Consider the following 16,681-nt stretch of genomic DNA (forward strand, 5'->3'; position numbering starts at 1 on the left):
GTCAGGACAACTAGGGTTAGCGTCAGGACAACTAGGGTTAGCGTCACGACAACTAGGGTTAGCGTCAGGACAACTAGGGTTAGCGTCACGACAACTAGGGTTAGCGTCAGGACAACTAGGGTTAGCGTCACGACAACTAGGGTTAGCATCACGACAACTAGGGTTAGCGTCAGGACAACTAGGTTTAGCGTCAGGACAACTAGGGTTAGCGTCAGGACAACTAGGGTTAGCGTCAGGACAACTAGGGTTAGCGTCACGACAACTAGGGTTAGCGTCAGGACAACTAGGGTTAGCGTCAGGACAACTAGGGTTAGCATCGGGACAACTAGGGTTAGCGTCGGGATAACTAGGGTTAGCGTCTGGACAACTAGCGTTAGAGTCAGGACAACTAGGGTTAGCGTCAGGACAACTAGGGTTAGCGTCAGGACAACTAGGGTTAGCGTCACGACAACTAGGGTTAGCGTCACGACAACTATGATTAGCGTCAGGACAACTAGGGTTAGCGTCAGGACAACTAGGGTTAGCGTCACGACAACTAGGATTAGCGTCAGGACAACTAGGGTTAGCGTCACGACAACTAGGGTTAGCGTCACGACAACTAGGATTAGCGTCAGGACAACTAGGGTTAGCGTCAGGACAACTAGGGTTACCGTCAGGACAAATAGGGTTAGCGTCAGGACAACTAGGGTTAGCGTCAGGACAACTAGGGTTAGCGTCAGGACAACTAGGGTTAGCGTCGGGACAACTAGGGTTAGCGTCGGGACAACTAGGGTTAGCGTCAGGACAACTAGGGTTAGCGTCAGGACAACTAGGGTTAGCGTCAGGACAACTAGGGTTAGCGTCACAACAACTAGGGTTAGCGTCAGGACAACTAGGGTTATCGTCACGACAACTAGGGTTAGCGTCAGGACAACTAGGGTTAGCGTCAGGACAACAAGGGTTAGCGTCAGGACAACTAGGGTTAGCGTCAGAACAACTAGGGTTAGCGTCAGGACAACTAGGGTTAGCGTCACGACAACTAGGGTTAGCGTCACGACAACTAGGGTTAGCGTCAGGACAACTAGGGTTAGCGTCAGGACAACTAGGGTTAGCTTCACGACAACTAGGGTTAGCGTCAGGACAACTAGGGTTAGCGTCAGGACAACTAGGGTTAGCATCAGGACAACTAGGGTTAGCGTCAGGACAACTAGGTTTAGCATCAGGACAACTAGGGTTAGCGTCAGGACAACTAGGGTTAGCGTCAGGACAACTAGGGCTAGCGTCAGGACAACTAGGGTTAGCGTCAGGACAACTAGGGTTAGCGTCAGGACAACTAGGGTTAGCGTCAGGACAACTAGGGTTAGCATCAGGACAACTAGGGTTAGCGTCAGGACAACTAGGGTTAGCATCAGGACAACTAGGGTTACCGTCAGGACAACTAGGGTTAGCATCAGGACAACTAGGGTTAGCGTCAGGACAACTAGGGTTAGCGTCAGGACAACTAGGGTTAGCGTCAGGACAACTAGGGTTAGCGTCAGGACAACTAGGGTTAGCGTCAGGACAAGTAGGTTTAGCATCAGGACAACTAGGGTTAGCGTCAGGACAACTAGGGTTAGCATCAGGACAACTAGGGTTAGCGTCAGGACAGGTAGGGTTAGCGTCAGGACAACTAGGGTTAGCGTCAGGACAACTAGGGTTAGCGTCAGGACAACTTGGGTTAGCGTCAGGACAACTAGGGTTAGCGTCAGGACAACTAGGGTTAGAGTCAGAACAACTAGGGTTAGCGTCAGGACAACTAGGGTTAGCGTCAGGACAACTAGGGTTAGCGTCAGGACAACTAGGGTTAGCGTCAAGACAGCTAGGGTTAGCGTCAGGACAGCTAGGGTTAGCGTCAGGACAAGTAGGGTTAGCGTCAGGACAACTAGGGTTAGCGTCACGACAACTAGGGTTAGCGTCAGGACAACTAGGGTTAGCGTCACGACAACTAGGGTTAGCGTCAGGACAACTAGGGTTAGCGTCACGACAACTAGGGTTAGCGTCAGGACAACTAGGGTTAGCGTCAGGACAACTAGGGTTAGCGTCAAGACAACTAGGGTTAGCGTCAGGACAACTAGGGTTAGCGTCAGGACAACTAGGGTTAGCGTCAGGACAACTAGGGTTAGCGTCACGACAACTAGGGTTAGCGTCAGGACAACTAGGGTTAGCGTCATGACAACTAGGGTTAGCGTCAGGAAAACTAGGGTTAGCGTCATGACAACTAGCGTTAGCATCAGGACAAAGAGGGTTAGCGTCAGGACAACTAGGGTTAGCGTCAGGACAACTAGGGTTAGCGTCAGGACAACTAGGGTTAGCGTCACGACAACTAGGGTTAGCGTCAGGACAACTAGGGTTAGCGTCACGACAATTAGGGTTAGCATCAGGACAACTAGGGTTAGCGTCAGGACAACTAGGGTTAGCGTCACGACAACTAGGGTTAGCGTCAGGACAACTAGGGTTAGCGTCAGGACAACTAGGGTTAGCGTCAGGACAACTAGGGTTAGCATCAGGACAACTAGGGTTAGCGCCAGGACAACTAGGGTTAGCGCCAGGACAACTAGGGTTAGCGCCAGGACAACTAGGGTTAGCGCCATTACAACTAGGGTTAGCGCCATTACAACTAGGGTTAGCGCCAGGACAACTAGGGTTAGCGCCAGGACAACTAGGGTTAGCACCAGGACAACTAGGGTTAGCGCCAGAACAACTAGGGTTACCGCCAGCACAACTAGGGTTAGCACCAGGACAACTAGGGTTAGCGTCAGGACAACTAGGGTTAGCGTCAGGACAACTAGGGTTAGCGTCAGGACAACTAGGGTTAGCGTCATGACAACTAGGGTTAGCGTCAGGAAAACTAGGGTTAGCGTCATGACAACTAGCGTTAGCATCAGGACAAAGAGGGTTAGCGTCAGGACAACTAGGGTTAGCGTCAGGACAACTAGGGTTAGCGTCAGGACAACTAGGTTTAGCATCAGGACAACTAGGGTTAGCGTCAGGACAACTAGGGTTAGCGTCAGGACAACTAGGGCTAGCGTCAGGACAACTAGGGTTAGCGTCAGGACAACTAGGGTTAGCGTCAGGACAACTAGGGTTAGCGTCAGGACAACTAGGGTTAGCATCAGGACAACTAGGGTTAGCGTCAGGACAACTAGGGTTAGCATCAGGACAACTAGGGTTACCGTCAGGACAACTAGGGTTAGCATCAGGACAACTAGGGTTAGCGTCAGGACAACTAGGGTTAGCGTCAGGACAACTAGGGTTAGCGTCAGGACAACTAGGGTTAGCGTCAGGACAACTAGGGTTAGCGTCAGGACAAGTAGGTTTAGCATCAGGACAACTAGGGTTAGCGTCAGGACAACTAGGGTTAGCATCAGGACAACTAGGGTTAGCGTCAGGACAGGTAGGGTTAGCGTCAGGACAACTAGGGTTAGCGTCAGGACAACTAGGGTTAGCGTCAGGACAACTTGGGTTAGCGTCAGGACAACTAGGGTTAGCGTCAGGACAACTAGGGTTAGAGTCAGAACAACTAGGGTTAGCGTCAGGACAACTAGGGTTAGCGTCAGGACAACTAGGGTTAGCGTCAGGACAACTAGGGTTAGCGTCAAGACAGCTAGGGTTAGCGTCAGGACAGCTAGGGTTAGCGTCAGGACAAGTAGGGTTAGCGTCAGGACAACTAGGGTTAGCGTCACGACAACTAGGGTTAGCGTCAGGACAACTAGGGTTAGCGTCACGACAACTAGGGTTAGCGTCAGGACAACTAGGGTTAGCGTCACGACAACTAGGGTTAGCGTCAGGACAACTAGGGTTAGCGTCAGGACAACTAGGGTTAGCGTCAAGACAACTAGGGTTAGCGTCAGGACAACTAGGGTTAGCGTCAGGACAACTAGGGTTAGCGTCAGGACAACTAGGGTTAGCGTCACGACAACTAGGGTTAGCGTCAGGACAACTAGGGTTAGCGTCATGACAACTAGGGTTAGCGTCAGGAAAACTAGGGTTAGCGTCATGACAACTAGCGTTAGCATCAGGACAAAGAGGGTTAGCGTCAGGACAACTAGGGTTAGCGTCAGGACAACTAGGGTTAGCGTCAGGACAACTAGGGTTAGCGTCACGACAACTAGGGTTAGCGTCAGGACAACTAGGGTTAGCGTCACGACAATTAGGGTTAGCATCAGGACAACTAGGGTTAGCGTCAGGACAACTAGGGTTAGCGTCACGACAACTAGGGTTAGCGTCAGGACAACTAGGGTTAGCGTCAGGACAACTAGGGTTAGCGTCAGGACAACTAGGGTTAGCATCAGGACAACTAGGGTTAGCGCCAGGACAACTAGGGTTAGCGCCAGGACAACTAGGGTTAGCGCCAGGACAACTAGGGTTAGCGCCATTACAACTAGGGTTAGCGCCATTACAACTAGGGTTAGCGCCAGGACAACTAGGGTTAGCGCCAGGACAACTAGGGTTAGCACCAGGACAACTAGGGTTAGCGCCAGAACAACTAGGGTTACCGCCAGGACAACTAGGGTTAGCGCCAGGACAACTAGGGTTAGCGCCAGGACAACTAGGGTTAGCGCCAGGACAACTAAGGTTAGCGCCAGGACAACTAGGGTTAGCGCCAGGACAACTAGGGTTAGCGCCAGGACAACTAGGGTTAGCGCCAGGACAACTAGGGTTAGCGCCAGCACAACTAGGGTTAGCACCAGGACAACTAGGGTTAGCGTCAGGACAACTAGGGTTAGCGCCAGGACAACTAGGGTTAGCGCCAGGACAACTAGGGTTAGCGTCAGGACAACTAGGGTTAGCGTCAGGACAACTAGGGTTAGCGTCAGAACAACAAGGGTTAGCGTCAGGACAACTAGGGTTAGCATCAGGACAACTAGGGTTAGCGTCAGGACAACTAGGGTTAGAGTCAGGACAACTAGGGTTAGCGTCAGGACAACTAGGGTTAACGTCAGGACAACTAGGGTTAGCGTCAGGACAACTAGGGTTAGTGTCAGGACAACTAGGGTTAGAGTCAGGACAAGTAGGGTTAGCGTCAGGACAACTAGGGTTAGCGTCAGGACAAGTAGAGTTAGTGTCAGGACGACTAGGGTTAGCGTCAGGACAACTAGGGTTAGCGTCAGGACAACAAGGGTTAGCGTCAGGACAACTAGGGTTAGCGTCAGAACAACTAGGGTTAGCGTCAGGACAACTAGGGTTAGCGTCACGACAACTAGGGTTAGCGTCACGACAACTAGGGTTAGCGTCAGGACAACTAGGGTTAGCGTCAGGACAACTAGGGTTAGCTTCACGACAACTAGGGTTAGCGTCAGGACAACTAGGGTTAGCGTCAGGACAACTAGGGTTAGCATCAGGACAACTAGGGTTAGCGTCAGGACAACTAGGTTTAGCATCAGGACAACTAGGGTTAGCGTCAGGACAACTAGGGTTAGCGTCAGGACAACTAGGGTTAGCGTCAGGACAACTAGGGTTAGCGTCAGGACAACTAGGGTTAGCGTCACGACAACTAGGGTTACCGTCAGGACAACTAGGGTTAGCGTCAGGACAACTAGGGTTAGCGTCAGGACAACTAGGGTTAGCGTCAGGACAACTAGGGTTAGCGTCAGGACAACTAGGGTTAGCATCAGGACAACTAGGGTTAGCGTCAGGACAACTAGGGTTAGCGTCAGGACAACTAGGGTTAGCGTCAGGACAACTAGGGTTAGCGTCAGGACAAGTAGGTTTAGCATCAGGACAACTAGGGTTAGCGTCAGGACAACTAGGGTTAGCGTCAGGACAACTAGGGTTAGCATCAGGACAACTAGGGTTAGCGTCAGGACAACTAGGGTTAGCATCAGGACAACTAGGGTTACCGTCAGGACAACTAGGGTTAGCATCAGGACAACTAGGGTTAGCGTCAGGACAACTAGGGTTAGCGTCAGGACAACTAGGGTTAGCGTCAGGACAACTAGGGTTAGCGTCAGGACAACTAGGGTTAGCGTCAGGACAAGTAGGTTTAGCATCAGGACAACTAGGGTTAGCGTCAGGACAACTAGGGTTAGCATCAGGACAACTAGGGTTAGCGTCAGGACAGGTAGGGTTAGCGTCAGGACAACTAGGGTTAGCGTCAGGACAACTAGGGTTAGCGTCAGGACAACTTGGGTTAGCGTCAGGACAACTAGGGTTAGCGTCAGGACAACTAGGGTTAGAGTCAGAACAACTAGGGTTAGCGTCAGGACAACTAGGGTTAGCGTCAGGACAACTAGGGTTAGCGTCAAGACAGCTAGGGTTAGCGTCAGGACAGCTAGGGTTAGCGTCAGGACAAGTAGGGTTAGCGTCAGGACAACTAGGGTTAGCGTCACGACAACTAGGGTTAGCGTCAGGACAACTAGGGTTAGCGTCACGACAACTAGGGTTAGCGTCAGGACAACTAGGGTTAGCGTCACGACAACTAGGGTTAGCGTCAGGACAACTAGGGTTAGCGTCAGGACAACTAGGGTTAGCGTCAAGACAACTAGGGTTAGCGTCAGGACAACTAGGGTTAGCGTCAGGACAACTAGGGTTAGCGTCAGGACAACTAGGGTTAGCGTCACGACAACTAGGGTTAGCGTCAGGACAACTAGGGTTAGCGTCATGACAACTAGGGTTAGCGTCAGGACAACTAGGGTTAGCGTCATGACAACTAGCGTTAGCATCAGGACAAAGAGGGTTAGCGTCAGGACAACTAGGGTTAGCGTCAGGACAACTAGGGTTAGCGTCACGACAACTAGGGTTAGCGTCAGGACAACTAGGGTTAGCGTCACGACAATTAGGGTTAGCGTCAGGACAACTAGGGTTAGCGTCAGGACAACTAGGGTTAGCGTCACGACAACTAGGGTTAGCGTCAGGACAACTAGGGTTAGCGTCAGGACAACTAGGGTTAGCGTCAGGACAACTAGGGTTAGCATCAGGACAACTAGGGTTAGCGCCAGGACAACTAGGGTTAGCGCCAGGACAACTAGGGTTAGCGCCAGGACAACTAGGGTTAGCGCCAGGACAACTAGGGTTAGCGCCATTACAACTAGGGTTAGCGCCATTACAACTAGGGTTAGCGCCAGGACAACTAGGGTTAGCGCCAGGACAACTAGGGTTAGCGCCAGGACAACTAGGGTTAGCGCCAGAACAACTAGGGTTACCGCCAGGACAACTAGGGTTAGCGCCAGGACAACTAGGGTTAGCGCCAGGACAACTAAGGTTAGCGCCAGGACAACTAGGGTTAGCGCCAGGACAACTAGGGTTAGCGCCAGGACAACTAGGGTTAGCGCCAGGACAACTAGGGTTAGCGTCAGAACAACAAGGGTTAGCGTCAGGACAACTAGGGTTAACGTCAGGACAACTAGGGTTAGCGTCAGGACAACTAGGGTTAGCGTCAGGACAACTAGGGTTAGAGTCAGGACAAGTAGGGTTAGCGTCAGGACAACTAGGGTTAGCGTCAGGACAAGTAGAGTTAGTGTCAGGACGACTAGGGTTAGCGTCACGACAACTAGGGTTAGCGTCAGGACAACTACGGTTAGCATCAGGACAACTAGGGTTAGCGTCAGGACAACTAGGGTTAGCGTCACAACTAGGGTTAGCATCAGGACAACTAGGGTTAGCGTCACGACAACTAGGGTTAGCTTCAGGACAACTAGGGTTAGCGTCACGACAACTAGGGTTAGCGTCAGGACAACTAGGGTTAGCGTCACGACAACTAGGGTTAGCGTCAGGACAACTAGGGTTAGCGCCAGGACAACTAAGGTTAGCGCCAGGACAACTAGGGTTAGCGATAGGACAACTAGGGTTAGCGCCAGGACAACTAGGGTTAGCGCCAGGACAACTAGGGTTAGCGCCAGGACAACTAGGGTTAGCGCCAGGACAACTAGGGTTAGCACCAGGACAACTAGGGTTAGAGTCAGGACAACTAGGGTTAGCGCCAGGACAACTAGGGTTAGCGCCAGGACAACTAGGGTTAGCGTCAGGACAACTAGGGTTAGCGTCAGGACAACTAGGGTTAGCGTCAGGACAACTAGGGTTAGCGTCAGAACAACTAGGGTTAGCGTCAGGACAACTAGGGTTAGCATCAGGACAACTAGGGTTAGCGTCAGGACAACTAGGGTTAGAGTCAGGACAACTAGGGTTAGCGTCAGGACAACTAGGGTTAGCGTCAGGACAACTAGGGTTAGCGTCAGGACAAGTAGGGTTAGCGTCAGGACAACTAGGGTTAGCGTCAGGACAAGTAGGGTTAGCGTCAGGACAACTAGGGTTAGCGTCACGACAACTAGGGTTAGCGTCAGGACAACTAGGGTTAGCATCAGGACAACTAGGGTTAGCGTCAGGACAACTAGGGTTAGCGTCACAACTAGGGTTAGCGTCAGGACAACTAGGGTTAGTGTCACGACAACTAGGGTTAGCGTCAGGACAACTAGGGTTAGCGTCAGGACAACTAGGGTTAGCGTCACAACAACTAGGGTTAGCGTCAGGACAACTAGGGTTAGTGTCACGACAACTAGGGTTAGCGTCAGGACAACTAGGGTTAGCGTCACGACAACTAGGGTTAGCGTCAGGACAACTAGGGTTAGCGTCAGGACAACTAGGGTTAGCGTCACGACAACTAGGGTTAGCGTCAGGACAACTAGGGTTAGCGTCAGGACAACTAGGGTTAGCGTCACGACAACTAGGGTTAGCGTCAGGACAACTAGGGTTAGCGTCACGACAACTAGGGTTAGCGTCAGGACAACTAGGGTTAGCGTCACGACAACTAGGGTTAGCGTCACGACAACTAGGGTTAGCGTCAGGACAACTAGGGTTAGCGTCAGGACAACTAGGGTTAGCGTCAGGACAACTAGGTTTAGCGTCAGGACAACTAGGGTTAGCGTCAGGACAACTAGGGTTAGCGTCAGGACAACTAGGGTTAGCGTCACGACAACTAGGGTTAGCGTCAGGACAACTAGGGATAGCATCAGGACAACTAGGGTTAGCGTCAGGACAACTAGGGTTAGCGTCAGGACAACTAGGGTTAGCGTCAGGACAACTAGGGTTAGCGTCACGACAACTAGGGTTAGCGTCAGGACAACTAGGGTTAGCGTCAGGACAACTAGGGTTAGCGTCAGGACAACTAGGGTTAGCATCGGGACAACTAGGGTCAGCGTCGGGACAACTAGGGTTAGCGTCTGGACAACTAGCGTTAGAGTCAGGACAACTAGGGTTAGCGTCAGGACAACTAGGGTTAGCGTCAGGACAACTAGGGTTAGCGTCACGACAACTAGGGTTAGCGTCACGACAACTAGGGTTAGCGTCAGGACAACTAGGGTTAGCGTCAGGACAACTAGGGTTACCGTCAGGACAAATAGGGTTAGCGTCAGGACAACTAGGGTTAGCGTCAGGACAACTAGGGTTAGCGTCAGGACAACTAGGGTTAGCGTCGGGACAACTAGGGTTAGCGTCGGGACAACTAGGGTTAGCGTCAGGACAACTAGGGTTAGCGTCAGGACAACTAGGGTTAGCGTCAGGACAACTAGGGTTAGCGTCACAACAACTAGGGTTAGCGTCAGGACAACTAGGGTTAGCGTCACGACAACTAGGGTTAGCGTCAGGACAACTAGGGTTAGCGTCAGGACAACTAGGGTTAGCGTCAGAACAACTAGGGTTAGCGTCAGGACAACTAGGGTTAGCGTCACGACAACTAGGGTTAGCGTCACGACAACTAGGGTTAGCGTCAGGACAACTAGGGTTAGCGTCAGGACAACTAGGGTTAGCTTCACGACAACTAGGGTTAGCGTCAGGACAACTAGGGTTAGCGTCAGGACAACTAGGGTTAGCATCAGGACAACTAGGGTTAGCGTCAGGACAACTAGGGTTAGCGTCAGGACAACTAGGGTTAGCGTCAGGACAACTAGGGTTAGCGTCAGGACAAGTAGGTTTAGCATCAGGACAACTAGGGTTAGCGTCAGGACAACTAGGGTTAGCGTCAGGACAACTAGGGTTAGCATCAGGACAACTAGGGTTAGCGTCAGGACAACTAGGGTTAGCGTCAGGACAACTAGGGTTACCGTCAGGACAACTAGGGTTAGCATCAGGACAACTAGGGTTAGCGTCAGGACAACTAGGGTTAGCGTCAGGACAACTAGGGTTAGCGTCAGGACAACTAGGGTTAGCGTCAGTACAAGTAGGTTTAGCTTCAGGACAACTAGGGTTAGCGTCAGGACAACTAGGGTTAGCATCAGGACAACTAGGGTTAGCGTCAGGACAGGTAGGGTTAGCGTCAGGACAACTAGGGTTAGCGTCAGGACAACTAGGGTTAGCGTCAGGACAACTTGGGTTAGCGTCAGGACAACTAGGGTTAGCGTCAGGACAACTAGGGTTAGCGTCACGACAACTAGGGTTAGCGTCAGGACAACTAGGGTTAGCGTCAGGACAACTAGGGTTAGCGTCAAGACAACTAGGGTTAGCGTCAGGACAACTAGGGTTAGCGTCAGGACAACTAGGGTTAGCGTCAGGACAACTAGGGTTAGCGTCACGACAACTAGGGTTAGCGTCAGGACAACTAGGGTTAGCGTCATGACAACTAGGGTTAGCGTCAGGACAACTAGGGTTAGCGTCATGACAACTAGCGTTAGCATCAGGACAAAGAGGGTTAGCGTCAGGACAACTAGGGTTAGCGTCAGGACAACTAGGGTTAGCGTCACGACAACTAGGGTTAGCATCAGGACAACTAGGGTTAGCGCCAGGACAACTAGGGTTAGCGCCAGGACAACTAGGGTTAGCGCCAGGACAACTAGGGTTAGCGCCAGGACAACTAGGGTTAGCGCCAGGACAACTAGGGTTAGCGCCAGGACAACTAGGGTTAGCGCCAGGAACAACTAGGGTTACCGCCAGGACAACTAGGGTTAGCGCCAGGACAACTAGGGTTAGCGCCAGGACAACTAGGGTTAGCGCCAGGACAACTAAGGTTAGCGCCAGGACAACTAGGGTTAGCGCCAGGACAACTAGGGTTAGCGCCAGGACAACTAGGGTTAGCGCCAGGACAACTAGGGTTAGCGCCAGGACAACTAGGGTTAGCACCAGGACAACTAGGGTTAGCGTCAGGACAACTAGGGTTAGCGCCAGGACAACTAGGGTTAGCGCCAGGACAACTAGGGTTAGCGTCAGGACAACTAGGGTTAGCGTCAGGACAACTAGGGTTAGCGTCAGAACAACAAGGGTTAGCGTCAGGACAACTAGGGTTAGCATCAGGACAACTAGGGTTAGCGTCAGGACAACTAGGGTTAGAGTCAGGACAACTAGGGTTAGCGTCAGGACAACTAGGGTTAACGTCAGGACAACTAGGGTTAGCGTCAGGACAACTAGGGTTAGCGTCAGGACAACTAGGGTTAGAGTCAGGACAAGTAGGGTTAGCGTCAGGACAACTAGGGTTAGCGTCAGGACAAGTAGGGTTAGTGTCAGGACGACTAGGGTTAGCGTCACGACAACTAGGGTTAGCGTCAGGACAACTATGGTTAGCATCAGGACAACTAGGGTTAGCGTCAGGACAACTAGGGTTAGCGTCACAACTAGGGTTAGTATCAGGACAACTAGGGTTAGCGTCACGACAACTAGGGTTAGCGTCAGGACAACTAGGGTTAGCGTCACGACAACTAGGGTTAGCGTCAGGACAACTAGGGTTAGCGTCAGGACAACTAGGGTTAGAGTCAGGACAACTAGAGTTAGCGTCAGGACAACTAGGGTTAACGTCAGGACAACTAGGGTTAGCGTCAGGACAACTAGGGTTAGCGTCAGGACAACTAGGGTTAGAGTCAGGACAAGTAGGGTTAGCGTCAGGACAACTAGGGTTAGCGTCAGGACAAGTAGGGTTAGTGTCAGGACGACTAGGGTTAGCGTCACGACAACTAGGGTTAGCGTCAGGACAACTATGGTTAGCATCAGGACAACTAGGGTTAGCGTCAGGACAACTAGGGTTAGCGTCACAACTAGGGTTAGTATCAGGACAACTAGGGTTAGCGTCACGACAACTAGGGTTAGCGTCAGGACAACTAGGGTTAGCGTCACGACAACTAGGGTTAGCGTCAGGACAACTAGGGTTAGCGTCACGACAACTAGGGTTAGAGTCAGGACAACTAGGGTTAGCGCCAGGACAACTAAGGTTAGCGCCAGGACAACTAGGGTTAGCGATAGGACAACTAGGGTTAGCGCCAGGACAAAGAGGGTTAGCGCCAGGACAACTAGGGTTAGCGCCAGGACAACTAGGGTTAGCACCAGGACAACTAGGGTTAGTGTCAGGACAACTAGGGTTAGCGCCAGGACAACTAGGGTTAGCGCCAGGACAACTAGGGTTAGCGTCAGGACAACTAGGGTTAGCGTCAGGACAACTAGGGTTAGCGTCAGAACAACAAGGGTTAGCGTCAGGACAACTAGGGTTAGCATCAGGACAACTAGGGTTAGCGTCAGGACAACTAGGGTTAGAGTCAGGACAACTAGGGTTAGCGTCAGGACAACTAGGGTTAACGTCAGGACAACTAGGGTTAGCGTCAGGACAACTAGGGTTAGCGTCAGGACAACTAGGGTTAGAGTCAGGACAAGTAGGGTTAGCGTCAGGACAACTAGGGTTAGCGTCAGGACAAGTAGGGTTAGTGTCAGGACGACTAGGGTTAGCGTCACGACAACTAGGGTTAGCGTCAGGACAACTATGGTTAGCATCAGGACAACTAGGGTTAGCGTCAGGACAACTAGGGTTAGCGTCACAACTAGGGTTAGTATCAGGACAACTAGGGTTAGCGTCACGACAACTAGGGTTAGCGTCAGGACAACTAGGGTTAGCGTCACGACAACTAGGGTTAGCGTCAGGACAACTAGGGTTAGCGTCAGGACAACTAGGGTTAGAGTCAGGACAACTAGGGTTAGCGTCAGGACAACTAGGGTTAACGTCAGGACAACTAGGGTTAGCGTCAGGACAACTAGGGTTAGCGTCAGGACAACTAGGGTTAGAGTCAGGACAAGTAGGGTTAGCGTCAGGACAACTAGGGTTAGCGTCAGGACAAGTAGGGTTAGTGTCAGGACGACTAGGGTTAGCGTCACGACAACTAGGGTTAGCGTCAGGACAACTATGGTTAGCATCAGGACAACTAGGGTTAGCGTCAGGACAACTAGGGTTAGCGTCACAACTAGGGTTAGTATCAGGACAACTAGGGTTAGCGTCACGACAACTAGGGTTAGCGTCAGGACAACTAGGGTTAGCGTCACGACAACTAGGGTTAGCGTCAGGACAACTAGGGTTAGCGTCACGACAACTAGGGTTAGAGTCAGGACAACTAGGGTTAGCGCCAGGACAACTAAGGTTAGCGCCAGGACAACTAGGGTTAGCGATAGGACAACTAGGGTTAGCGCCAGGACAAAGAGGGTTAGCGCCAGGACAACTAGGGTTAGCGCCAGGACAACTAGGGTTAGCACCAGGACAACTAGGGTTAGTGTCAGGACAACTAGGGTTAGCGCCAGGACAACTAGGGTTAGCGCCAGGACAACTAGGGTTAGCGTCAGGACAACTAGGGTTAGCGTCAGGACAACTAGGGTTAGCGTCAGAACAACTAGGGTTAGCGTCAGGACAACTAGGGTTAGCATCAGGACAACTAGGGTTAGCGTCAGGACAACTAGGGTTAGAGTCAGGACAACTAGGGTTAGCGTCAGGACAACTAGGGTTAGCGTCAGGACAACTAGGGTTAGCGTCAGGACAAGTAGGGTTAGCGTCAGGACAACTAGGGTTAGCGTCAGGACAAGTAGGGTTAGCGTCAGGACAACTAGGGTTAGCGTCACGACAACTAGGGTTAGCGTCAGGACAACTAGGGTTAGCATCAGGACAACTAGGGTTAGCGTCAGGACAACTAGGGTTAGCGTCACAACTAGGGTTAGCGTCAGGACAACTAGGGTTAGTGTCACGACAACTAGGGTTAGCGTCAGGACAACTAGGGTTAGCGTCAGGACAACTAGGGTTAGCGTCAAGACAACTAGGGTTAGCGTCAGGACAACTAGGGTTAGCGTCACGACAACTAGGGTTAGCGTCAGGACAACTAGGGTTAGCGTCAGGACAACTAGGGTTAGCGTCAGGACAACTAGGGTTAGCGTCAGGACAACTAGGGTTAGCGTCACGACAACTAGGGTTAGCGTCAGGACAACTAGGGTTAGCGTCAGGACAACTAGGGTTAGCGTCAGGACAACTAGGGTTAGCATCGGGACAACTAGGGTTAGCGTCGGGACAACTAGGGTTAGCGTCGGGACAACTAGGGTTAGCGTCTGGACAACTAGGGTTAGAGTCAGGACAACTAGGGTTAGCGTCAGGACAACTAGGGTTAGCGTCAGGACAACTAGGGTTAGCGTCACGACAACTAGGGTTAGCGTCACGACAACTAGGGTTAGCGTCAGGACAACTAGGGTTAGCGTCAGGACAACTAGGGTTACCGTCAGGACAACTAGGGTTAGCGTCAGGACAACTAGGGTTAGCGTCAGGACAACTAGGGTTAGCGTCAGGACAACTAGGGTTAGCGTCACGACAACTAGGGTTAGCGTCACGACAACTAGGGTTAGCGTCAGGACAACTAGGGTTAGCGTCAGGACAACTAGGGTTAGCGTCAGGACAACTAGGGTTACCGTCAGGACAAATAGGGTTAGCGTCAGGACAACTAGGGTTAGCGTCAGGACAACTAGGGTTAGCGTCAGGACAACTAGGGTTAGCGTCGGGACAACTAGGGTTAGCGTCGGGACAACTAGGGTTAGCGTCAGGACAACTAGGGTTAGCGTCAGGACAACTAGGGTTAGCATCAGGACAACTAGGGTTAGCGTCAGGACAACTAGGTTTAGCATCAGGACAACTAGGGTTAGCGTCAGGACAACTAGGGTTAGCGTCAGGACAACTAGGGTTAGCGTCAGGACAACTAGGGTTAGCGTCACGACAACTAGGGTTAGCGTCACGACAACTAGGGTTAGCGTCAGGACAACTAGGGTTAGCGTCAGGACAACTAGGGTTAGCGTCAGGACAACTAGGGTTAGCGTCAGGACAACTAGGGTTACCGTCAGGACAAATAGGGTTAGCGTCAGGACAACTAGGGTTAGCGTCAGGACAACTAGGGTTAGCGTCAGGACAACTAGGGTTAGCGTCAGGACAACTAGTGTTAGCGTCGGGACAACTAGGGTTAGCGACGGGAGAACTAGGGTTAGCGTCAGGACAACTAGGGTTAGCGTCAGGACAACTAGGGTTAGCGTCAGGACAACTAGAGTTAGCGTCACAACAACTAGGGTTAGCGTCGGGACAACTAGGGTTAGCGTCACGACAACTAGGGTTAGCGTCAGGACAACTAGGGTTAGCGTCACGACAACTAGGGTTAGCGTCACGACAACTAGGGTTAGCGTCAGGACAACTAGGGTTAGCGTCAGGACAACTAGGGTTAGCGTCAGGACAACTAGGGTTAGCGTCAGAACAACTAGGGTTAGCGTCAGGACAACTAGGGTTAGCGTCACGACAACTAGGGTTAGCGTCACGACAACTAGGGTTAGCGTCAGGACAACTAGGGTTAGCGTCAGGACAACTAGGGTTAGCTTCACGACAACTAGGGTTAGCGTCAGGACAACTAGGGTTAGCGTCAGGACAACTAGGGTTAGCATCAGGACAACTAGGGTTAGCGTCAGGACAACTAGGTTTAGCATCAGGACAACTAGGGTTAGCGTCAGGACAACTAGGGTTAGCGTCAGGACAACTAGGGTTAGCGTCAGGACAACTAGGGTTAGCGTCAGAACAACTAGGGTTAGCATCAGGACAACTAGGGTTAGCGTCACGACAACTAGGGTTAGCGTCACGACAACTAGGGTTAGCGTCAGGACAACTAGGGTTAGCGTCAGAACAACTAGGGTTAGCGTCAGGACAACTAGGGTTAGCGTCAGGACAACTAGGGTTAGCGTCAGGACAACTAGGGTTAGCTTCAGGACAACTAGGGTTAGCGTCAGGACAACTAGGGTTAGCGTCAGGACAACTAGGGTTAGCTTCAGGACAACTAGGGTTAGCGTCAGGACAACTAGGGTTAGCGTCAAGACAACTAGGGTTATCGTCAGGACAACTAGGTTTAGCATCAGGACAACTAGGGTTAGCGTCAGGACAACTAGGGTTAGCGTCACGACAACTAGGGTTAGCGTCACGACAACTAGGGTTAGCGTCAGGACATCTAGGGTTAGCGTCAGGACAACTAGGGTTAGCGTCAGGACAACTAGGGTTAGCGTCACGACAACTAGGGTTAGCGTCAGGACAACTAGGGTTAGCGTCACGACAACTAGGGTTAGCGTCAGGACAACTAGGGTTAGCGTCAGGACAACTAGGGTTAGCGTCACGACAACTAGGGTTAGCGTCAGGACAACTAGGGTTAGCGTCAGGACAACTAGGGTTAGCGTCACGACAACTAGGGTTAGCGTCAGGACAACTAGGGTTAGCGTCACGACAACTAAGGTTAGCGTTAGGACAACTAGTGTTAGCGTCGGGACAACTAGGGTTAGCGTCAGGACAACTAGGGTTACCGTCAGGACAAATAGGGTTAGCGTCAGGACAACTAGGGTTAGCGTCAGGACAACTAGGGTTATCGTCAGGACAACTAGTGTTAGCGTCGGGACAACTAGGGTTAGCGTCGGGACAACTAGGGTTAGCGTCAGG

This window comes from Phyllobates terribilis, unplaced genomic scaffold (genome assembly GCF_046119375.1).
Source record: "Phyllobates terribilis strain yellow unplaced genomic scaffold, ASM4611937v1 Scaffold_8__6_contigs__length_399053987, whole genome shotgun sequence".
Taxonomy (NCBI): Eukaryota; Metazoa; Chordata; class Amphibia; order Anura; family Dendrobatidae; genus Phyllobates; species Phyllobates terribilis.